Consider the following 25,319-nt stretch of genomic DNA (forward strand, 5'->3'; position numbering starts at 1 on the left):
CTTAGTTTGAACAAATATAGAAGGTGGCATACAAGTTAATATTATGATCGATTCATGAAAGAAGTGTAAAATATACAGCATTGTGTTAAAAGTAGTTCTTTGTTAAGAACACTAATTAGAGAAGCATCGAATTAGTAAGTGAAAGGACGTGGTCTATACGCTGACCAATGTGCATTTCCAAAAGGTGCAATTAGGAAGATTATATAATTTGACTTTAGATACTCTCCAAATGGTGCAATTCCTAAAGGAAAATAAGAATATTGTCTTCCTTAAAAAAGGTGCAATTTGTATTAGAAATTATATTAAGATACATTCTACAAAAAGAAGGATATGTCTCTTCAATCTGAAAGGGCGTGTATCTTAGAAGTAAGGATATAAATAAAGATTAGAAATGGAGTTTGAGGTCATGGAAGAAGATAATAAAAAGAAAAGAGGCTGAGATCAGTGGATGTTAGCAAACTGTTGCATCTTGCTGTCAACAGTATGTTGAGCAATATTGTCATAATATTAATATCTCTTTCTGAGAATGTTCTGCTGTAATTTATAAAAATATATGAAATATAAGTTAAAGAATATATATGCCTTGATTAGAAGAGAATAACAATATTAGATTGCAAATCAGACAGAACTCTTAAATAAACATTAAAGAGAATACGTATATACTATTCATTCTTGCTACTACTATCAGTATTTAAGAAGATGGGTTTGAGTTGTTTTCAAGAGGGGCAGTCTAAATCCAGCCAATAGGATGATTCCCAAGATAGGGTAAGGATCAGCGTCCCGTAAACTTTAAGGGCATAGTCCCAAGATAGGGTAAGGGCTTGGATCCGTAAACTTTGAGGGCGCTGATGAGTTGAGACATTAGCATATTTTTGTCCCCAGAACTCGTTTTTCTCATATTTTGATTTACATGATAGTAATGATGTATCAAAAGTTGACTATATGTATTTCAGATGTTAGCCTGAACCTATTAAAACATGTTTTGCCTTTGCTAGTTTATTCCTGCAGCCATGTTATTCATTCATGTTGCCATACGGATTGTCTTAGGCAATATCATGCGTGAAATTAATAGATGTTTTGATTAATTAAAATAGATGTGTATGTTCTTGTATGTTATTTCTTTTGAATTGCAAGAATAAAATGATGTTGTTGAGAAGGCTCTCCTGTCACGCCAATTAGAGAAAGAGATATTCAAGGAGGTGACTGAAAGATCGAATCAGTGGAAATGTTGATGAGTGTAAGGAACAGCAGAGGAAAAGTACACGCGCAATACTTACTGATGTCTTACTCAAGTGGGCATTAGTGTTGTAAATACCGCCACTATATGTTATGACTGTGGTTCGGTTTAGATCCACATTATCAGTGACTTAACTCCGGCTGTTTCCTTTCTTGAATAATTATCCGCCTCTTCTCATCGGCATGATCTGTGTTGTAGGAAGTAGTTGTTTCTTTTAAATAAAGGTCTTTATCTCTTTTCGTAGGTTAGAAAGAAAAAAGAAGAAACAGAGCAGAGGATTTCTAGAAATAAAGTTACAAGTGTTTTGAGTTTCTTTTGATTCTGAATCATGTAATGACTTTTGATGAACCATGAATAAAGATATGTTATTCTGAGCACTTAGAATTGTTTTGGAAGCCTGGAGGCGGGGGAAACTGTCATGTCCCCTAATAAGTGATTATGAATGAATAGAATATTAATTATCTTATATATAGTTCCCATTCACCTATATAAATAATTAATATTTATAAAACATATGTTTGTTATGTATTTTTGGTTTAGCCATAATTAGTCTTAACTATTACGGGAATTCAACCAACTCTTGTCAATAAAGGATGGGCTCACATTAGGAAAAGCAGGGGGATTATAAAACAAAGCAAGGATTGAAGAAAGATTGATAATCTGTAAGTTATCAAGCCAACGATTGTTTCCTTTCGCCAGCCAACTGGCATATTGGAACCGAGGAACAAGACAAGTCACCAGCGTGAAGAAATTGGGAAGCAAGATGAAGCCTCCTGCGTGAAGTATCGTGCAGAGGCGTTTGGACGTATAGACCGAAGGAAGACTTTCAGGATTATAGGAAGTACTATCCTCGTATTCCCACGAAGACTGAGGTGAATATCCGAGGAACACAAATAAAGGAATGCCCGCAGGAGCATCACAGCCGACATATAGCAGAGCGAGAAGACCCGATATCGGGTTACACTTCTCTCATTTCCGTAACCATTAAGACCGCAATTGATGAATGTATCGTGCAGAAATATAATCTCGGGTTACACTCACAGTCACTTCCGTAACCACTAAGATCGCAGTTGCTGAATATACCGTGAAGAAACATATTCCTGACAAGTGGCGGGAGGTATAACGTGCAGGGGAATGCTTCAGGATCATCGCATAAGTGCAACAAAACACCCAGATTTTCCACATGGATTGCACAGCCAACAACGAAATCTCACAGGTGTGCATTATGATATCTTTTGATTGCTATTTAGAAATTGTCTTGATGGAATACTGCCCAAAAATCGATTGTATTCACAAACATGAAATATAATTAGAGTTTGCGCAGGGTCATTCACAGACCCTCAATGATCAGATGGTTAATTAAAATATTATACAAACTGGAGATGAATAATTATTTGCAATCATATTTAGTCAAGTATTTTACAGAATAATTAATTGCAGACAGACTTAGACAGGGATTTTACAGAATATAATCATTTGCAGTCATACTTAGTCAAGTATTTTACAGCCCACTTGGTGGTGAGTGTTCCTGTGCCTTTGTTAAAATTAGTTTTCTTCTTTAGCTGCAGTAGACATTCTTGCATTGACTGTTCTTGCAGCCATTGGAAACAGATCGATTGACTGTTCCTGCAGCCAAACCAAAACAGAGTAATTCTTGTTTGGCAGCATTGAACTTAGCCAGTATTTCTTGAATGAATTTATGTTAATGCAGAAGTTTTCCTGTAGCCTTTCAATAGTTTCAATTCTTGCTTACCTTTCCCGCATAGATGTTAGTTGTTGCAGTAATGCAGGGTAGCTATCGCAAAAACTTAGTGCATATACAGTGCAGACCCATTTCAAGTATTACATCCCTGGGTTGACAATCAAATGAACACCAGCTATGGAAATAGTAACTTCACAAAGTGAATGTCCAAACTTCGGGTTGAGACTTCAACTAGAGTTATTATTCTTATTGTTGGGTTGAACAGGAGCCTATTGAGTTTGGTATCTAAGCAATTGGTAGTATAGTCATCTCCTTCCTCAAAACTGGAGCAGTAACAAGGATTGAACTTTGCATTAAGGATTATGGATGATAAAATTAATTATCTAATATAATAGAATTAATTGTCTAGTATGGGGGATTGACAATTTCTTCATTAATAATTGATAAATTATTTAAAACTATGGAATATCACAGATTTGATTTATGTTAAGAAAAGAGATAAGAATAGAGTTGTCTCCTAATCAATTTAGTTTAAGTCATAAGTATATTGAACTAAATTAAATACTGTTGTAACAGGCCTAAACTTAGTAGGGGATATTGCATATTTCAACTTATACCATTCTCTTAAGTGAATGGTGAAGCAGATGGATTAGTTAACGTACAATATAATCTCTTTTGTATTGCTGATAGATGACAGAGGCCAATCAACAACCCGCTGTCCAAATAAGGGTCCATCACAAAGCACCCTCAATCCAAAAAATCATATCAGGGCTAACATCAAAAAAACATAATTACAGAAGGTACCATTAAACTTAATACAATGGTCTCATTACAGGAATTTTGGTCCAAATAGATTTATTACTCACCTGATCCATAACAAGGAGTTTCACCAAAGAAAAAACGGTTTCATGGTCACTAAAAATGTCATTGAACTTCTGTTCAATCCTAACAGCAACTAGATCATTTCTCATCCAATCTTCAATTTGTATTAAAGCCATCTTTCTCTTGAATTTGAGGCATCATCAAGATCCTTTCCTTGATAACTAGTGTAATGCCTACCTATTCCTAGGACGAGATGTTATTTCAATGCCGTATTATGTATGTGTTGAGATGCTAGATCATATTTTGATGCTATGGTTCGATGTATTGCGTTATGGATATATTTCTTGAGATGCGTGTGTGATGCAGGCTTGCAGCCCAAGTTGTTATTATTATGTTGCAGTTCATGAAGATATATGCATTGATATTTATACAGTAATTAAATGCCATTATGATTTGTATCATTTAAATGAAATTAAATTGTGGATATGATGTTGGAACCTAATGGGTGATAATGCTTTGCTTCAGCTATTGATACATATATAGAGCAGGTATGATTGACGTGTGCATCAAGTGGCTACAAGTATAGGGTATTTCTCAACCTAGCTCCACAAGTTTGAGTGATACCCCAATGATGGTTATATTGGAGGTGTCACATTGACCGTTAATTATTTCACCTTACCTGTCGTACTCAATTCGAGTGCAAGTCCCTAATTATTTTATCCATGTTGACCCGAATACTACCATTGGAATGATTCCAGAAACCTTTCCCTATGTGAATGCCCAGTAAATGTGTGATTTAATATGTTGTGTTTCCGTAAATCAAAGGAATTAATTGGGTTTGGGTGAAATGTGGGTAAATGAAATTAACTTATTTTATTTCCAAAAAGGCCTTGGGTCAGAAATGCTTGTTTATAGTTAATTTATCATATGTACTAAATAAATGCATATATATGTTTTCATCATATTTAAATCGAAATTGGATTAAGATAAACATTTAAATGAAAGTTGAAATTCTCTTTGATCGTAAAACTATTTGGGTTACAAGATTGTTTTATCCCTAATGTGCTATTTTCCGTAAAAGTGGAAAAAATATAGTCAAGATCAATTGATTCTGAAAATTTACTAGGTAGGGAATGTGTATTTGTATTTGATTTAATCGTTTTGATATGTAATTGCTAATAATGAGGGTGAATGGTTTTGTTTTGTAAATAAGAAATTATAAAATTTAAAATAAAGAAATTTAATGAAATATGAAGGGTTTGAGAGCAACACCCCTAGTGCGCTCCCTGTTGCAATATAGGGCATGGTGGAGGGACAAAGCCCTCACCACTAAGCACAAATAAGGCCTCCAAAACCTCACAAACCTTCACTTCAAATGTCATTTTCACAAATTTTTCACAAATTTTTCACAATTTTTTGTTTAGGGTTGGAGTTTTTAAGTAGAGGTAATGGGAGACTCTTGGGAGTTCTTGGGATAGTCAAAGAACCCTTGGAAGTCCTAGGGATGTCCCATAATCCCTAATGTCTTGAGGACATCCCAATGACAATTGGGGGGGCATTTTCCCCACGTCCCAGCAATGTCGTCATCCCGAAAATGCGGGGATTTTGCGTGGCAACACTGAAAGGAAAGCACAGTGCGGAAAACGCTCTCCTAACACCAATTCTAAGGGGAATCAAGCAAGTATGTCTTTAAATTCTTTTGAAGAACATTAAGATATACACAAACTAATGAAAAACTAATCACACAGAAAACACAACAGAGAGAGAGTTAACACCAGATTTACGTGGGAAAACTCTTACGGGTAAAAAACCCACCACCAAAGAGAGATCACTTTATTCACAGTTAATAGAAGGTTACAATAAAGTTACAGATCCTCTTCACAGGCATTTGCTGTCAGAATCTATGTTTGGATCACAGTCATCACCTATGCAGAGCACTCAGGCTTCCAACATACAGGACTCCACGCCATACATCACACAGTAACCTCTCTCCTCTTTCGGTTACATCTCTGGAAACATATATATCAGCCATCGATTACAACGTATCGGTTAAGCATAACCGTTATGGAGTCCAACGGTCTGTCATTCAGTAACATCCATCCACCTAACCAACATTGCGTTTCGGTTTCCTCTGGCTACTCTAATTACATCTGTCGAATGCAGTTCACACAACAGTTAGTCCCTCCAACCGCCAGGAAGTCTAACCATCTGCATTGGTCTGCATTCATGAGAAACACAATATCCCACATGCACCAGGAAGTCGGGTCGGTTTGCATTCATATACACCGACAAGACCATCTTCAGTGTCCAAGTGTTTCACCTTTTGGACTCCGGTTCGAGTGCACACCCGTAGTCAGTCTCTACTCCATCGGCCATCGGAAAGACCACAAAAGCATTGCTCCAATCTCCTGATGAACCAGCGACTCCACTAGTGCGGCTCCGCCATGTGGCACCCCCTGATTGGCTCTAGGGTCCCTGCCCTGCCACCTTAGTACGGCCTCACTAACCGCCCAGAATGAAGCTCTTCTTTGTCGCTGGGTCGTGATGGAAAGTCTAACGAGCAATTTCCCATCATGACCTACCGACCACCGTCGGATCTTCTGCGATCGTCGTCCGATCATCTGTGATCTGCTCGGCCTTTAACTCGCCTTAGTCACTCTCCTGCCGAGTCCCACCACTTGGTCGCCATGTCGCGAGGGATAACATTTCGGCACTTGACAACCTCGATACAGAGACAGTCGCTGATAGTCCCGAAATTTTACTCCACCGTTGATCTTCCTCGAATCGGCCATTGGATCTTCTCAATTTGCACGACCCTTATCTCACTTGGGCCGCTCGCTTATGCCATGTGTCACTTCCTGATTGGCTCCGGAGTCCCTGCCCTACCACCTCAGCACGGCCTCACTAACCGCCCAGAATGAAGCTCTTCTTTGTCACTAGGTCGCGATGGATATTCTAACGAGCAGTTTCCCATCGCAACCTAGCGACCACCGTTGGATCAACCTTGATCTACACGGTCTTTAACTCGCTTCTTTTTGCACGTGCTTTGTCGCCAAGCCGCGGGGAATAACTTTCGATCATCTTCCCATCGTGGTATAGCGACAGTCGTTGGATCGTCTTGGACTTGCTCGCTTGTTCACCGATCACAGGAAGAAGATTCCATCGGCCCGTTGGCAAGAGTCACACTGATAGCTGTTCCATCAAGATAGGTTACTCCGATCAATCAGAACACAAGTAAAGTTAATTCGAGGCACATTTCCAACAAACACGTCCCTATGTTTCAATGGTATTTTAAAATTAGTCGATGCCTCAAATAAAGTAAAAAAAGAAAAGACCTTGTACAACATGTTCGATGAGGTGGTGATGGAAGTGGAAGTATAAAATGTCATTCAATTGCGACCAACAATGCAACTGCATATGTGGCAACCAAAAAAATTCTACAAGCAAGGCATCCAATATTATTTTGGAGCCACTGTGTTGCCCATTGTCTTGACTTGTGCTCCTTGAGGACATAGGGAAACTAAGTTAGATGAAAAATGTGGTTGGAGATGGAAGGAATATCACAAAGTACATCTAAAACCAGACATGAGTCCTATATTAGAGAGCACACTAATGGTAAGGATCTCGTGTAGTCAGGAGTCACACATTTTGCTACTAATTTCCTCACCTTGCAAAGCATATTAGCTACATTGCCCATTGTCTTGACTTGCTCCTTGAGGACATGGGGAAACTAAGTTAGATGAAAAATGTGGTTGGAGATGGAAGGAATATCACAAAGTACATCTACAACCACACATGAGTTCTAAATCTTATTAGAGAGCACATTGATGGTAAGGATCTCATGCAATCAGGAGTCACACATTTTGCTACTAATTTCCTCACCTTGCAACTAATTTCCTCACCTTGCAAAGCATATTAGCTACATTGCCCAACCTTAAGTGGATGTTTGTGAGTGAAAGATGATTGGAGCATCCTTATTGTAGGAAGCCTGAAGCAAAGAAGGTCATGAATTACATTTTTGATGATAGATTTGCCAAAATCATGGAGCATAACATCAGTGTAAGTTTTCAAACTTCAATTGATGATTTATTTTTTGATTTTATAATATTACAATTTGCTGATTTTGTTAAATTTTTTATGTTGCCATGGATGAGGCCAAAGAGGCGATTCAGCATTTGTATGGGTCAAACAAGAGAAAATATGAACCCATATGGCGCATAATTGATCGAGGCTGGAATTGACAACCCCACCAGCATATTCATGTTATTGCCTACTTTTTGAACCCTAATTTTTATTTCTCCCCTACTTTCAATAAGCAGAGGTTATTGTTGGCCTCAACACATGTATTGGGAAATTAGTTGTTGACAAGAACTTTCAAGACCTCATACTTGATGAGTTGCAGAGTTATAAGAAGGCTGATGGGCCATCCGCCATTGTTTTCTTCAGATGATTGCACTCATAGGGTAGACACCCTACTACCAAGTAAAAAACATGTGTTTAATTTTATGTTACCATTTATTTTACTTTTCAAGTTTATTAAAATCTTTACCAAGTTATAAATGGCAATTTTTTTCCTTGCAGGTTTGTGGTGGGAAAATTATGGTGCCACAACGCCTAATTTTCAAAAGCTTGCCATCCACATTTTATCTCAGCCTTGTACAGCTTCTAGATTTGAGTGCAACTGAAGTGTTTTTGAGGCCATTCACACAAAGAAGCGTAATTGGTTGACTCAAAAGTAGTTGAACGACCTTGTCTATGTGCAATACAACCTTCAGTTGCATGAAAAGAAGACACAAGGGTAGAGTTCACATGAAGCACTTGACCTACATGATATTGATCCATATTCAAATTGGATTGCTACACAAAATGATGTTGATGTGGATCCATTGTTAACTAATGATGACTTATGACTTGGCTGATTTGGAAAGGGAGGCAGTTGAATGGGAGGTGGAAGTGGCAACAATTGAGGAAGCAGAAAGTGAGGTTAATTAGCCAGCAAAGGCAGTTTCCTCACATACACAACTTGATCCTCATCCTATCACAATGGATGGGGCACCTATTGAGGATATTGCAGCTGTGCCATCTACTCCAGCAACCCACAAAGCAGCAACAAAGTTTTTGAGCTTTAGTTGTAGATAGAATTTCTGATTTATAATTTTCAATGATACCAAAACTTGAAATTAATATGTATTCAAAGGTTGTAGTTGTTTTGTGTCTATGATATGTATTCAACTCAAATTTATTCACAAGTTACACTTGTTTTTTGGTCCATGATATGTATTTAACTCAAACTTTGATTTATATATGATGGAAATCGGTAATATGTTCTACAAATTCAACATATGTGTGTTTTTTAATAATATTTTATGAAATTATATGTTTTCAAATGTTCGATAAATCTGTAGAGTTATTGCAGATTTTTTCTCAAGTTTTTATCAAGTCCAAGTTTTTTAACTATGGTGTGAACAATGGCTTTTCGTATCCGATCTACCCCTTTGTAATGTGAACAAAACACATTATCTAACTTGTCTATAGTTAGGACCTTTTCACACAAGTTCACATGTTTACTTAAGGAATTAGGAATCTTTCTAGAAGTCCCTAGGTGTCATGTGATCTTATCCTATCTGACCACTAGTTGTCTTTGTTGCGCTTTTTGTCTTTTCAGTCTAAATGGTTAATGTCTTATTTCATGTTTGGGTGGCTTAGTCAAATGTTTGTCCCAAATTTATTGCCAAGGTTTTAAAAATCTTTTGTCATCATAGAGGATAGCCACCCACGTTGCATCCTTTTTTCCAAGTTTTTTTTTTTTTGAAATTTAGGCTTAGTCTTTTGGAAGGAGTCCATATTCAGCTATGCTTCTCAAAAAGTCATGTTGCAAAGCTTGGAGAAGAAAACTGTTTTGAATGAAATTTGTTTTTCCATCGACCAAGTCAAGCTTGCTAGGGTTTTCCCCCCTTTCATTCTTCTCATGACAGAACGAAGCTTTCATGGCAGCTGCTACACAAAAGAATGGCATTGAACAGGTCATGAGGAAGACTTTGGGCACGTTGTAAAACAGATAGAGGTATAGGGCACGTTACAGCAGAAATAAAGAGTAGTTTGGCACGTTTCATAGTCAAAGAGGGTTTAATGGCACATGGCATAGAGAAGGAACATTTTGCCAGGTTTGGACCCTAATCTAATCCCACAAGAGCTTCTCATTGTCAATAAAAATGATGTTTTCCCTCTTATAGAGCATAGTGTTTGAATGACATTTAGTGTTGCGGTTCTGTTGAGACTCTCATGTTTTTTGTGAAGAGGAAGCATAGTATTAGAGTCATGGCATATTTGGAGAAGTCATACATGCATAAGAGAATAGGATTCATGAAACTTACAGCTTTAGAAAAATGGAGTATTTCAACATCACAAGGTGTCAAGGACAAACACTATTGTGAGTTTATGGGTTGTCACAGAGCTATGAGAAAGGGTACAAGCTGTAGAGTGTCAAAATAGGTAAAAGCAAAGTGCAGGTCTATGGAAGAACCTAGTGGAGATTTGGAGTAACTGAAGAACCTAGTGGAGATTTGGAGATTTGGAGTAACAATCAAGGGGCAACCACAGTATACAATGAGGTATATGGAAGCATATCATAGTAGAAGACGGTGGTGAAAGGCAATAGATAGGGCACGTGACATTGTGGACCAAAGGGAAAAAGAGTACAGTCAAAGGTTTGCATGCTGAGATGCTCATAAAACATTATGACAGTGAACTCAGTTGAAGAAGAGAAGGTATGCAGAAGACAAGATGTAGGGGATAATAGTCATGAAGATCTTTCAAAAGGTGAGAATGTTGGATAAGATCATGATCTGTCTTATGAAAGACTAATACACAGGTCTAAAAGAAGGAAACGGCAAGAAGACAATGTTATAAAAGCATAGATGACAATGTTCAGTTCATAGCAATTAGGATATTGTGCATAAGGTCTAGAATGTCTGGCTCACCAGTCCAGGCCCCTGGTTCTGGTCCAGTTCAACCTGGGTCCTGGTCCGGTGCTGGTCCACCTGTGGGTCCGGACAGGGTCCATGACCACAGGGCCAGGTTCGAACCCGGGCAGACCAAGGCGAATTCAAACAGACCACAGGCAAACCAAGCGGAAAAGTCCACCAAAAAGCAATTTTTTTTTTGCAAATTTAATAATTTTTTGACATCCACAATCCTAAAAACTGCATTTATAATTACTTATATTGGATTTTATGCCTCATTTGGTGTGCAAATAGATTGTTTTCTCTTGAGCTGGACAAAATAGGTGATTGAGCAAAAGTTTGGTTGAGCAAGAGGGAGTTGGAAGATCGATTTGTGAAGCTTGATCAAGTGTTTGTGCTTCATTCCTACTCCTTTGCAAGCTTCTATTGGGTGAAAGAAATAAGTTTTTTTTCATTTTATTTTGTTTATGTTTAATTTCTTTAATTTTTTTCATTTCTCTTTGATTTATAATTGTCCAAAACTAAAAGATCTACCTATTTTTCTTTCCATTGTCTTGTTTTTATTTTGAATGGAGCAAGTTTGTTTTTATTTATCCCCATGAATGGCCATCTAGACTGTCCTTTTCAAGCTTCTCAATGTTCTGTCATTTTCATGCTGGCCATTATCGTCTTCTTCTTGACTGTCTTCTTTCTTGATTGCCATTTTCATGCTAGTGGACTGTTAGAAGAGGCAATGAAACAGAAAAAAAAAAACAGTCCAAGCCAAAGGACACCAAAAGGTGACAAAAAGGAAACATAACGAGGGGGTGTTCAAAGGAATACAAGATGATGACGTTCATCAAGGAGTATAAAATGCAGAGCAAAGAATCAAGTGACTAAAAGGTCAAAGGACTGCATGAAAACACTAGCTTCATGAAGGCAAGTTAAGACAAAAGCAAACCTTAAGAGCATTGAGCATTGAGCATTGAGCACTGACAGTTTAGAATTTGCAAAGAGCACAATCCTGGATGACAGAGTTGTGGAGTTTTAGATTGACTGCCATCATGCAAAGTAATGACTGATTTATAAAAGGCATTAATTCTCAGATGACAGTGTAGATAGAGGAATAGCAGTGACATTAAAACCAGGACAAGCACAATAACAGTGGCAATGAGGAATGAACAGAAATGGAGAAGACGTTTAGAGGAGTTGAACAAACGTCAAGAAGCCATAAATCCTGAGGCCTCTGCATGAATTTTTGGAGGAGCGGCAGGAGCCCTTTTTATTAGAAGACGATCTTTTAGATAGGCAGCACTCTAGTAACAGAGTTTACTCATACTCAAAAGGTGATCTCGCCAAGGAGTGTTGTGAAGGTCTTCCAAAACTGGTTGTTCAGTCAAAGAAACCACAATTACTAAATCTTAATTGTTTGCAAGACAATGGTGCAAGACTATCCAAGAACGTTATCTCCTTTGGCTCAAGTTGGCTTCACTTTGAGGGCCAATGCCATGCCAAGCATATGGCAGTGAAATGGATACTACATATGACAAGGACAGTGAAAATTGACTGTGAAGAGGGCAAAAAGACATTTGGTTGAACATCAAAAAGAGCAGTCTGTACAATGAAGAATAAAGACAGTCATAAATCCTAAGTGTCAAGTAGTGAACATGCATAGATGAAGATAAAAGGTTCTCATGTGACAGTCCTAACAATAATGGACAACAATGATAGTTTTGAAAAGGTTTTAAGAGTGAAAATCATCAAGTAAAGTAAGAGTGGCAATGTTCCCGGGACAATGGGTGAAATATGACAGTAGGCAAAAGATTCAAAAGACTCCAAGGGGGTAGAGAGGTCACAAGCCACAATGAGCAAACAACACCAGAGAGGTCAATCATGGAGAATTGTTGCATATCAAGTAAACGAGTTGCAGGTTTATGAACATGGAGGAATGGGGTTTTCAAAGATTTGAAAGGATGTATTGATACATGTCTTTGGCAAAAGGATGATATAGAAATAGGGCAGCCTTGTGTTCAAAAGGCAAGAGTAACAGCAGACCAAGGCATGGAGTAAGTGCATAAATTTCAGTGATAAAGGAAGCAGCTTTGGACTATCAAGTGTCTTTTGACATGTGTAAAAGGTGCCTATTAGGTAGATGTGAATTCATATATCAGTTTCAAGATTTAAACACTCACTTTTGGAGCAGTTGGAGAGTACTTTATTGCCCAGAATCAGTTTCGTCCGACCCAGGACAGTTAAGAGAACCTGGCAAACTTTTAGGAGGTGGTTGAGCAGTTAAATGAGGTGGAGACATCATGGAGAGGAAATTTAGGGGCAGTTTGAAGGTCTTCTGACTCAGTTCCAACACAATGAGATATCCCTACCCAAACATTCAAATTACATACCTTATTGTATAAAATGTATTACAGTAGAAAATGTATACATGAATTTAATATATATATTATTCTACTTAGAATTAATATATTATTGCCATTATAAATATATTATGCTGTTGGTATATTTCGTATATGCTATCTGACACTACTTCATACACATGTTTATGTTTATATGAAATATATTTGTATTATATAATATGTTATCAATCCGTAAACACTAATATCGCTTTATTGGCTAATTTCCACATATAACCAATTATCGATTAAGAACCATTTATAATCGTTTCCGTGAAATGACTTATGGTAAGCGCTTAATCCATCGATTTGCTGATGCGGTGTAAAGTATGAAACGGTATACAGTCAGCATGACTATTCACAAAAGTCACGACCATGGAGGCATCCATCCAATGTTGTATAAACAGGGTCATCTTGATAAACGAGAGGATTACAGAAAAGGGAGCAGGGAGATAATTGCTGAGGAATTTACAGTTTGCATCCATCCTATACCTCCAGTTCTGCTCAGACCTTAACCAGGTACGTATGTTCTGAGGCAAGAGAACATGTCTATGGTATGACTTCATAATTTACTGCAATTACAATCCATTTATCGTAATCAATCGACAACGTTCTTAAGTTGATAATTAAGCAATTTATCAAATCATATAATCAATGCACATATATATAAGTGACAACTAAACTACAATTACCTATTTAATATTAATTTAATCCAGGTGGGGCTGCATGAATGGATAGGGAAAGGCTTGTGTAAAACCATCAAGCGTTCTATCCCGAGATGGGTAGAGATCAGCGACCCTAGAAAATCCTTGAGGGTGTTATCCCAAAATAGGTATGGGCTTGGATCCAAAAACCCTGAGGGAAGATGTTGCGCTGAGGTATCAAAGCAACCTATTCAGGATCATGATCCTTTCCAAATTGCATTAGTAATAAGGTCAACATAACTACAGTAACAACATTCGACAATTAATATATTAAGCGATTGTGTTAATTTCAGTTTTTATTTTAAATTTGCATTTAGTATATAGAAGTAATATTATCTCAACATAGATTAATTTACTTGGGGACATTACACACAACGCAAGCATCTAGGAGCAGGTTTATCACTCTTAAGAGGCATTTAGACATGTATAAAAGTCTATCAGAGGTATAGATACAGTCAAAGAGCAGTTTTGAGCATTTATGACACTTTTTGGAGCATTTTGGGCAGCCTTAAATGGCCAAAATTAGTTCTATCCAACCCAGGGCAGTAGCTGAGAACTTTTTCAAGCATCAAAGGACACATGCCTTCTTCTCTTTATTGCACATGTTGCAAGCTTTTAGGAGATAAATGTAGACTACAAAACACACTCAGGACTCAATTTTGAATTAATTCTTTCTTTTCTCTTTGCAATTGTAGCTTTAGACCTCTTTCAAGCAAAAAGAGAGTTTTGTAACTCAGTTTCAGTCACTTGATAACTGATTTTCATTGTAAGTTTCATTTTTCAAAGTAAGGAGAACACAACTTCTATACTTGTGCTGTTGTGCAATAAAAGTTCAGTTTGTTGGCTTCTACATGGCTGTTCTATTATGTGTTGAATGAGTTATTTTCTTGTGTTTTAAGCATGAAACCTTCGAAGTTCTCATTTAGGGTCGTCTAGTTGTGAAGAAACTACTTCTTTCCTTCAAAACAGCAACATATAGGTATCCTCTTTACAAAACGCTGATGTATGAGATGTAAAAACAGAGTTTGTGCAAAACAAAGAACTTCTCTTGAGTTATTGTGAGTCTAGAACAGCAAGTACAAGTCTGATATACATTCAATGCATCACCATTATAGCTTTAGGTTCATCTTTTATGCATTTAGAGTCATTTTCAGAGTTTCTTCCCCATTTCCATCAAAAAATCAGTAGTTTAAAAAAGTTTTAGGTGATTAGGCATAGGAACCAGCCTTCTCTAGAGGTTGACATCTACCATTAGAGCCCACACTCTGAGTGATCATCCCATGTGTCAACAGGGAGCTAAGTTAAAAGCTTAGCTAGGGTGCAACTTTGTTAATAATAATCTCATTGCATAGGATTAAAACACTCATCACAATCCTAGCTAGTCCTGTCTCTCAACCTTGCCTATATATGCAAGGTATCATATGTGCATTTCAACATCCATCTAATCCATTGTCCCCATAATCAGGCAATATTTTGCTCTTGTTGCTCTCTTGTGGAAGACATCTTTTGGTTTTGCAGGTGATCCTAAAGGATTGAGTCCATTGGTGACTCCAACAAAAGGTACCACTATGTATGAGCATCCGTCATGTACTTGTCTCAAAGAGCACAAATACAATGATCTCATCTTGTGAACCTACTAAATTCAGTCTTAACCTTATCCACCACTTCTAGATATGAGAAGATTCTTTGAAATGCTTTCTTATACCCATCAAAAACTTCATTGTTTCTACATGGTGACATTCTACTAGGCAAATAATGTATTTTTGTCTTGTAATATTTGGGATTTAATGCAAATGCAAAGAAATGCAAGGGCAAAGTCATCATGTTCAAACTATCAAGCATGATTTTTTTCACCCTTGAGAAAAATGTTTCTTCGAGGTCATTCTCCTTCTCTACAATTATGGCCTTTATTTTTTCTATCATGGAGTCCAATGCCATCATAGATTTCTTCCAAACTTGATCATACTCATAATGGGCTTGGTGAAACTCAAGACATAGCCCACATGAACCCACCAATCAAGAATCTAGGATCAATGATTTGACCTTTTGGGCACCCTGTGAATTTGATTGCCTCTTCACACTCCATTGGTTGCTAATCGTCATGTCACTCAATGCCTCTCGTAACTTCACAAGTCATCTCAAAACTACTATGTGCAATGTGAAATGAGCCTCAACAACCTAATATAGTGTAAAAAGTAAATTAATAGGAAATTTAAATTAAATTTAAATTAAAATTTGAAATTTCATAAGTTTATCTTCAAAAATTTGAAATTAGAGAAAGTCTTAAAGATGCCTTGTGACATATGATAGTTTGTCACAAACATCCAAATCTCCTCACTCCCAATTATTTTTCACCTACTCTATATGAGTGTCAATCTTTTGCATCACCAAGTTGAGGGAGTGGAAAATACATGTCCAAAAAATGTGCTTGTACCTTTCATCAGCCAAAGCACCTATTGTTTTAAAAGTTTTTGCATTGTCCATTATAACTTAGGCAATGTTCTCAAAACCCACCATCTCTATGGACTCAATGACGATTTTTGAAATGAAGTTTTCATCCTTCACTTGCCACTCACAATCAACTACCTTCAAAAACATGGCTCTTGTAGAGGATACCGCAATGACATTTATTAAAAGTCAGCTTTTACAATCATTCCATGCATCAAAAATAATGGGCAATTGGTTTTAGTGATGTCTCTATAAAAAATAAGTTTTGTCAATGTCGGTTCTCACCTTCTCTTAGCCATGACCTTTTGACTGATTGCTATCAGCATTTCCCATCAATTTGTTCATCTCACTAGTTCAGAGGAAGACCATTGGCATAAATGCAACAAGTAATGTATTCATTTGCATTGTCTCTCGCCTCATTCTAAAATTCTTTCTCCAATGGGCCTCTTTTGTAAGAAGAAATAGAGGGGTCACCAAGACAAAATGTTGTGCAGCCACTACTGAAAGAGACCCTACAAGTTTCTTCTTTGATCCTTTCTTTGCTAAAGGATAAGATTTTAATTTTTCTCCCATTGACAGCATCAACTTCTTCTTGTTCTTTAATGTATATAATAATGAATTCCTTTAGCAACTCCTTCTTGTTTGCCTCTCGAGTCTTGACCAACTCTAACTCCTAGGCCAGTCATAGGATAGAGGTGATCTTTCACTCAACTATACAAGCTCTTATACTTGATCCCATAGTGACTACAATGTCAAACACAAGCTCCACCTCATGAAAGTTATTCAATAATCAAAACATATTTCAATATAGGTGATGCCTATTCCTATTTGAAGTGTCTAACTATCACTGGGGCCACTGAACTTGTAGTAATAGTTTTGAATTGATTATTGTCATCAAAACAAATTAACAAAATTGAAAATGTAACCTTGGAGTACATGAACTTCTAAAATTTAAAAAACAAAAAACAAAAAAACAACATTACAATACATATAAACATAATAAAAACAAAAAATTCAACTAAGAATGGCAAAGAGGGATCCAAGGAAAAAAGAAAGAAAGCTAAGTGGATGGTCCCCCAGGTGGGAGATTAAAAACAAATTTTGATAAGATCTCGCAAGGCATTCCCAAGGCGTCGAGTGCAGGTTGCATCATTAAGGATGAGGCTAGTATCCTCATTTGGGAACTTCCAAAGAATATTCCATTTGAACAAGCAATTAGGCATAGCTTGAGGTACTCTTCGAAGGATTAAAACTGTGTAAACAAAAGAACATAAGGTTGATTGATGTGGAAGGTGACTTGATGGTATGCTTCAATCCAATCAAAAACAAAAGAGCTGTAAATTGGAAGTGGAGGAGATGGATAGAAGCTATCACCCCTATACTAGATAGATTTCAATCAACCTTCCCTAAGGCACACAACTTGATAAGCAAACAAGGCTGCAAACCTGTTGACTAATAGAGTAAAACAAAATGAGTTCATAGATATGTCAGACTAAACTTAAGAGGGGGGAAATTTTTCAAGGATCCTGGATCTAGATAAAAGGAATGATAGTAGAACAGAGGCTGAGGCACAACAGAACATGTGAATTTGCTTGTTCCAAAAAGATAAGATATGAAGAGAAAAATCAAAAGCAATTACACAGGGCAAAATTCCCATTGTTAGAAATAGTGATGGAGGTTTAAGGAAGGAGAAAAGAGATGAAGAAAAGGACGATGGTTGTAGCTTTGTCCATGGTGTAATGCAGCTGTGAAGAGGAGGATTTATCACACAAACTCCAACATTTGTTCATTATCAACTTGCAGACAGCAAAGAGAGCGGTTATAGCCACCATTGGAACAAAGATGCTAAAAGGAGGGCATGTACATGATCAGAAAATAATGGAAGACCTACTTACCAATATGATTGATATTTTGGATAGGAAAATAAGGGAAAAATTGGTTTTGGCCAACTTCTTCAAATATCAGTGGCACAACAAAGTGATGAAAGCTATGTCCAACTATGAAAGGAGATTAAACTCAGACATCAGTGGTGTTTTCAACAGAGAGAAGCTCAAGGAGAATGATAAATTGAAAATGTGTCTTTTGCTTTTTAGAAAAAGCCTACTGATCAGCAACTTTGAGAACTTAAGGAAATTTATGGAAAACCCTATGTTTCTATCATCAGCAAGGAAAGAGCTATTGCATGAACTATAAGGTATCCTCTTCATTCTACATAGCAACAACTGAGAGCATGAAGATCTAAAACTCCCCCCTTTCTCCTCTTTATTCTACATAGCAACAATTGAGAGCATGAAGATCTAAAATTCTCCTCTTTGGGAGCATGCAACACCTAGTTTTCGTTATTTAATATAATGGGAGCTATCCTCGTGGTAGCAACTTGTGTATCAAAAGAATAAAAATAAAAACAAAAAGCATTTAAAATGTTTTTACAAAAAAAACTTGGAAAAATTCTTGAAAAACTTGAAAGAATCTCACAGAATATCTACCTTTGATCCATCAATCTCCATTGTGCAACCTAGTTCATTCTTGTTGCACTTAGAAAATGTTTTTGGCACCTTTCAAAAAACCATCATCTTCAAATATACAAAAATAGCAAAGGGGAATGCTATTGGTTTTTTTGTGCTTTGTGATTGCGAAATTAAAGGATATGGGTCACTTTTCAGGTTGTCATTCACGTTTTAAGGTTTTTAAGTTAAATCCTTTTTTTAAATTGCTGGCAAGCTTTTCAGCCCAGTTACACACAAGACAGCCAAGGCACACCCCTGCTGCACCAAGTATCCAATGGGCACATCCCCAACATACCCACACAGTACCCAAGGCAGCAAGGCATGCCCTAGCTGACTCGTCCTTCCTTCAATTCCCACTCTTACTCCCATTTGGTCCCAAGCTGACACTAAAATTGGCCATTTCTGATAACATGGGTTGTTTTATTAGGCCCCATTTGCTCATTAAAGGATTGTCTTTGACACTAGCAATAGTTTTCTTTTAAGCACCTAAAAAGCCTCCCCTATTAATTAATGTTTAATTGGAATACTTGTCCTAGGTGTCCAAACCATTAGAAAAATTCTTCACTGAATAATTATTCTTTTCGTGAGATGAGTAATAACCCATGATAACAAAGTAGGAAATTTGACACTTAATTACTCAGTGCTTGGTCTATTAGTGTAATGTCCTAAATCTAGTTTTTCAATAAAAATAACATATTTGAACAGAAACAATTAACTTACCAAACTAAACCAATAAAACTAGCTAGTGAACACCCAGACTTGCACATATTGAACTAGAAACTCATGCAACTTTTAGAATGATATAATTCTGATTTTTACAGCATAATGGATTGATGTTATACAACTTATACTGATTACGATAGTAACATAAACAAATACAAAATAGGTGTTGTGACGTATTCACACATCGCCCCATTGCAAATGGGGACCCCTACTTTTTGCTTTTTAGGGTTTGTTTTCCTGGTCTTTAGGTTCTTGTCTATTAACCTTTGCACTTTGAGAGTCGCCAGAGGGATCACTAAGATAGCAAGCTCTGCTTGAGCTAGGATGAGTCAATGGATGCTCTGGGTTAGGGTTTCTTTGAGAGTCTTCCTTAGGTCAAATTTTGTTCGTGTTGCTAGGTAGTGACTGGTTTGAGTTCGAGGAAGTCAGTGAAGTTTTGTGAGTCAGTATCATCTGTGAGGGTTTAAGATTGATCCAATAGGTGAAAGATGAAGTCCTAGGCATGATTCGATGTGAAAATGATCTGGGAACGCCTTGGACAAGGCCAGACTTGGTGACATGAACAGAATAGGTCAAGAAACTTGAGCTAATCAGGAATGCCGCTCCTGACCCTTCCAAAGGGTCCAGAGCGAAATTTCACCAAGGACCCAAGATTTCACCTAAGTCAAAGAGTGGTTGAGCAAAATTGCAAGGATATGAAGGGAGATGCATCAAAGGGTTGAGTCCAGGGCAAAGTCAAGTCAAATTCAAGATAAATTATGCCAAGAATAGGAATTTCGCTCCTGACCCTTCCAAAGGGTCCAAAGCGAATTCCTCTATAAGACACTCTACATTGCCCAAAGCCATGAGCTAATCCATGACCTAAGTATTATTGAAGGCAATTCACTTTGTTTGAATGAAGAAATGTGGGAGATGGAGTCAGAAATCAACCCAAAATGCAAATGTCACTCTTGACCCTTCCAAAGGGTCCAGAGCGAAATTCATATAAGACCCTATTTCTTCACACAATCTTGAACTAGATGCCAACTTGAGGAGCAAATTCACTTGATCATGATGGAAGGAAGCCTAAAAAAGTATGTCCAAGGCATGAGAAGGAGAAAGGAAGTGAGAAATTAGCTCAAAATGAGAATTTCGCTCCTGGACCCTTCAAATCCACTTTTCCTCTATTTTGCTCTTTAATATGACCAAATTTGTTGACTTCTAAGGCGTGTTGGGAAGGCTTTGATGCATATTTGCCTTTGAGAAGAGTTTTGAGGCGACGAAATGGTGAAAATCAACCTAGAATGAGAATTTCACTCCTGACCCTTCCAAAGGGTCCAAAGCGAAATCCTCATTTGACCCTCTATTTTGCCTAAGGCATTGAAAAGTGAAGATTTTGAGCTAAGTAGAGGGCAAATGGACTTGATGGTGGTAAGGAGAGGTGAGTTTGATCAAACTTGAAGGCAAATTGAGGCAATGGAGTGTGAAATCAACCTAATTTATGAATTTCGCTCCTGACCCTTCCAGAGGGTCCAGAAGAAATTCTTAGAAGACACCCATTTCTTCCTTGATTAGACCAAGATCTTAGTTTCTAAGGCATGTTGGGAAGGTTTTGACATGTTCTTGCCTAGGAAGTGATTGAAAGCATTGGAAAGTGAGGGTTTTGTCCAAGATTGTGAATTTCGCTCCTGACCCTTCCAAAGGGTCCAGAGCGAAATTCTTCATAAACCTCATTTTCTCCCTTGTTTAGGCCAATACTTTAGCTCCTTGGGCATATTTGGAAGTGGATTAACATGTCTTTGCCTTTTGAAGTGATGGAATGTGAAGAAGTGAAGAATTTTAGCCTAAAACTAGAATTTCGCTCCTGACCCTTCCAAAGAGTCCAGAGCGAAATTCCCAAAATCTACCTTTTTCTCTCAATTTTGTGTCAAGCCAAGTGTGGATCAGGGTGAATTAAGATTGGAGATGTCCTTAAGCATGGCTTTGAGTTGCTTGTAATTACCAAATGTGAAGGAATTGAGCTAAACCTAGAATTTCGCTCCTGACCCTTCCAAAGGGTCCAGAGCAAAATTCTTGAGAACACCTATTTTCCCCTTGGAGAAAGTCAAATCCTTGGTTTTTATGGCGTGGATGGGAGTGGAGTGATGTGTCCTTGCCTTTTGAGGTGGATTGAAGTTGAAAAAATGAAGAAATAAGCTCAAAAACATGGATTTCGCTCCTGACCCTTCCAAAGGTCCAAAGTGAAATTCCTAAAACCTATTCTTTCTTCCAATTTTATGTCAAGACAAACCTTGATCAAGGTGAAATGAGTTTTGAGATACCCCTAGGCATGCCTTTGAATGGCTTGTGGCCACCGATGATGGAGATTTTGAGATAGAACATGAATTTCGCTCCTGACCCTTCCAAAGGGTCCAGAGCGAAATCCTAAATAGGTCCTGTCCCTGGCCATGATTTTTAGCGAAATTCTCCTTTCAAGCCATTTTGAGGTCAAGCAAGTGTTATCTTCATGAGAGAGGGATCCAAAGTTGAATGTCAAAGGAAAACAAGGTATGAAGAATGAATCTAGGTGAAGGAAAACAAGCAAATCTTGAAAATTCTCAAAATCACCTAGTTTGCTCATGATGGAATTCCTAGGCCTTGGAAGGGAGAAGACTAGTGCATACTTGCCTTGGGGAGCAATTTGGGGTTAAGAAATGATGCAATTTGGACCTAATCATGAATTTCGCTCCTGACCCTTCCAGAGGGTCCAGAGCGAAATCCTTTGAAACTCCTATTTTTCACCTTGTTTGAGCTAGGTGAAGGACTAGTTTTGAGATCATGATGAGAGGAGGTTTGAAGGCTAGGGCTAAGATTGTGAAATGGTGAAATGAGGTCTAAATTGAGCAAAGTAGCAAATTTCGCTCCTAACCCTTCCAAAGGGTCCTGAGCGAATTTTATTATAGGGCCTGTCCCTGGAGAGGATCTTGAGCGAATTTCATTCTAATGCCTTCTTGTTGATGATTTAAGGTAAGAAATCTTATGTTAAGATAAATATATCGTGTGTACTTAATCATCTTTTGGTTTGTTTTTCAGGTGGAAGAAAATCAGGCCAGGACAAGGACGACCTATCCTAGTCCATCATCAGCAAGGACATTTCAAATGCATAAAGGAGGACTCAAGGTGTTTTGAAGTGTTGGAAGACTACAAGTGTTCGAAGAATTGCAAACTATTTCCAAAACCTTCACTTCGCCACACAAAAGAACCACTTAATGACAGAGAAGGAGGACCTTACAAGCACTTCAAAGCAATGTGAGCCACCAAAGAAGAAAGAAATGACTTGACTGTGAGGAGGCCTCATCAAGCACATGGAAGTTTGAGAGGTACATCTTTCTTCGCATCAAGAACAGAGGAGGATCAACCAAGATACAAACGTCAGACAAGGTGGCATCCCAGTCACTTTTCCTCCAGTCAGATAGCTCCACCTCAACATGTCCAGATTCAATGTACCTGACTCATCAAGGACGACACAAACTTCGGTGTACCTACCCCTGCTTCCTATTGGTCCACACTCATTGAATGTAATTTTCTCATTAGCTAAGGAAGTTTGTTATAACAAACCCTAATTAGGGTTTCTATCCTTTAATCCTAGCCATTGATTCTAAGTCAATCAAAGTCGTAAAGGGCTCTCTATATAAAGCCCTGGCTCCTCATTTGTAAGGGTTAATAGAGAATAGTTAGGAGTTAGCAAAAGAGAGATAGTCAATAATTAGTAGCTCAATAGTAGATAGCATTTTAGGGTAGAGTAGAAAGAGAAGGCAAAGATTGTTGTCAAGACATTGTTGCAAAAGACATGTAAACTTCATTGAAGAAATGGTGAATTCTATGTGTTGATTCGACAATTTGCATGGTCTCTATACTTCTCAAATTTAATTTCATGTTATTAGATGAATGGAAGGAATTTGTATGATCAATGGTGAAATTTGTATATCCATACTACTAGCGGTTTGTTGATTGCAAACTTGCCTTGCGTAGTCAACTGGAATCACTCGACTTAAGCTTAAATTCAATTATCGCTTCTTCATTGATATGCATCAACCTGACGGTGTCTATGCTTGTATCGGTGATCTGAACATCATAAAGCTATCTTTAGAAGATCACACTAACCTTGTGGAGATGATCATAGCATGTCAAAGCAAGACTTAGTTAGAGTTTCATCAAAGGTCATCCATTGCTCCTACATTCTTAGCATTAGAATTAGATTCCTCTCCAACCATTATCCTTTTCCCTTTTTTAAAAATCAAGGATTAGTAAAGACCCACGTTCTAGTGATATCTAAAGCAAATTAGACACTCAAGTTCATCGAATGTAAGTCCCCTTGTGATTCCAGCAAAATCACATCATACCGCAAGAGCTTATCCACACGTAGAGAACCTACAATCAAAACCTTGGAGCTACTCCGATTGATCCTTCTGCGAGATCTTCAGCATTCGGAGAAGCTTTATTCAAGAGAGGATAAGGTACCTTTAGGTATTTTATTCTGTGTTTGGTCGTGTACAAAAGACGCATTAACAATAAGAAATTTCAAATTAACAATGCTTAACTCACACCCTGTCGGACACATGCACTGCCTACAAAGCACAGAAAACTCTCCAATCTCCTCCACAACAAAGTTTGATATTCCCAACTCCTAGAAAGGATCAAGAACAACAAAAATAACAGCAGCAAGAAATCCTACAACAGCACACAACACAACAGCAAACTGACATAAACATTGCACTCAAATTACACATACTTCACCTGCAACCTGCAACCTGCAACAAATGAACACACATCAAATAATTGAAATGGCTTGCAAATCTGCAAAGCCCCAATGCAATCCCTAAATGATAATGCTCTCAAGATCCAAAGTGTCGTCCTCCTCTAATTCCAACAACCAGTGAGTTTTCATCCACTGAACGCAATCTCCTATAGGTTTTCGTCCATAAAAGAAACTTGAACACAAAGTGCTCCAAAAGCTACATCGGCATATAATATTGATCCCAAATGAAATATTTTTCAATTTTTATATGCTGCAAGCCAAACGGAGACACCTAAAATCCCATGCACCATTTTGGAGGGAAAATTAATTAAAATAACATCACAAAACCACTCCCTAACCATCTGCCAAAAAAAGTGAATGACAACTATCATAAAAGATGCTCCTGGAGATTTCCAATGCCCCCACTTGCTGGTAATATTAAATTTAATATTTAATAGTCCTGTAAACTATGAAATATTAGAACTAAATTAAATATTAAATGAATTATTTTCCCATGATTTACTATTAACCCACAGGAAAATAAAATGAGTTAATAATCAATTTGAACTTACTACTTTTGGAAAGGGGACATGACAATTGATATCTCGATGGTAGCTCTACCCTTTCTCTTTATTCTCTTTTGTCTTTATCCAACAAATTGAGTTATAAAAGTTTTCAAATAAATAGTAAAAGGCAAAAAATAATTTATGTACATGTGGCATTATGCTATGTAAAAAGCCACTTAGAGAGATGCATGAATACTATTATATGATACATTGTAAATTTGGAGGAAGAAATAATAAAGCTTGTACTGATAATGTGATATTCCTATTAACAGAAGTATAGTTTTGTATCAGCATCCTTTCCCCTGTTAACTTGTTGCTTCTTTAGCTCCTTGTGCATTCACTTACCATTAGAACAGGAAGCCTTAAACGGTGAGTATGGAGACATTTTTTGAATTTTCAAGTTGTAATTGAAAACTAAAATGGATTTAACTACTGAGATGCTGATATTTGTAAATGAAGCAGGCTAAGAAGAATCGAATAGTGACAATACTCCTTGCTGATGTAA

General features: G+C 37.5%; 1 protein-coding gene across 2 annotated transcripts in view; it reads right to left on the reverse strand.

Annotated features, from left to right (window-relative positions):
• Window positions 1-25,319, reverse strand: part of LOC131078355 (uncharacterized) — a 125,184-nt gene that overhangs the window by 89,060 nt on the left and 10,805 nt on the right. The window lies entirely within an intron of this gene.

Source organism: Cryptomeria japonica, chromosome 3 (assembly GCF_030272615.1).
Source record: "Cryptomeria japonica chromosome 3, Sugi_1.0, whole genome shotgun sequence".
Classification (NCBI taxonomy): Eukaryota; Viridiplantae; Streptophyta; class Pinopsida; order Cupressales; family Cupressaceae; genus Cryptomeria; species Cryptomeria japonica.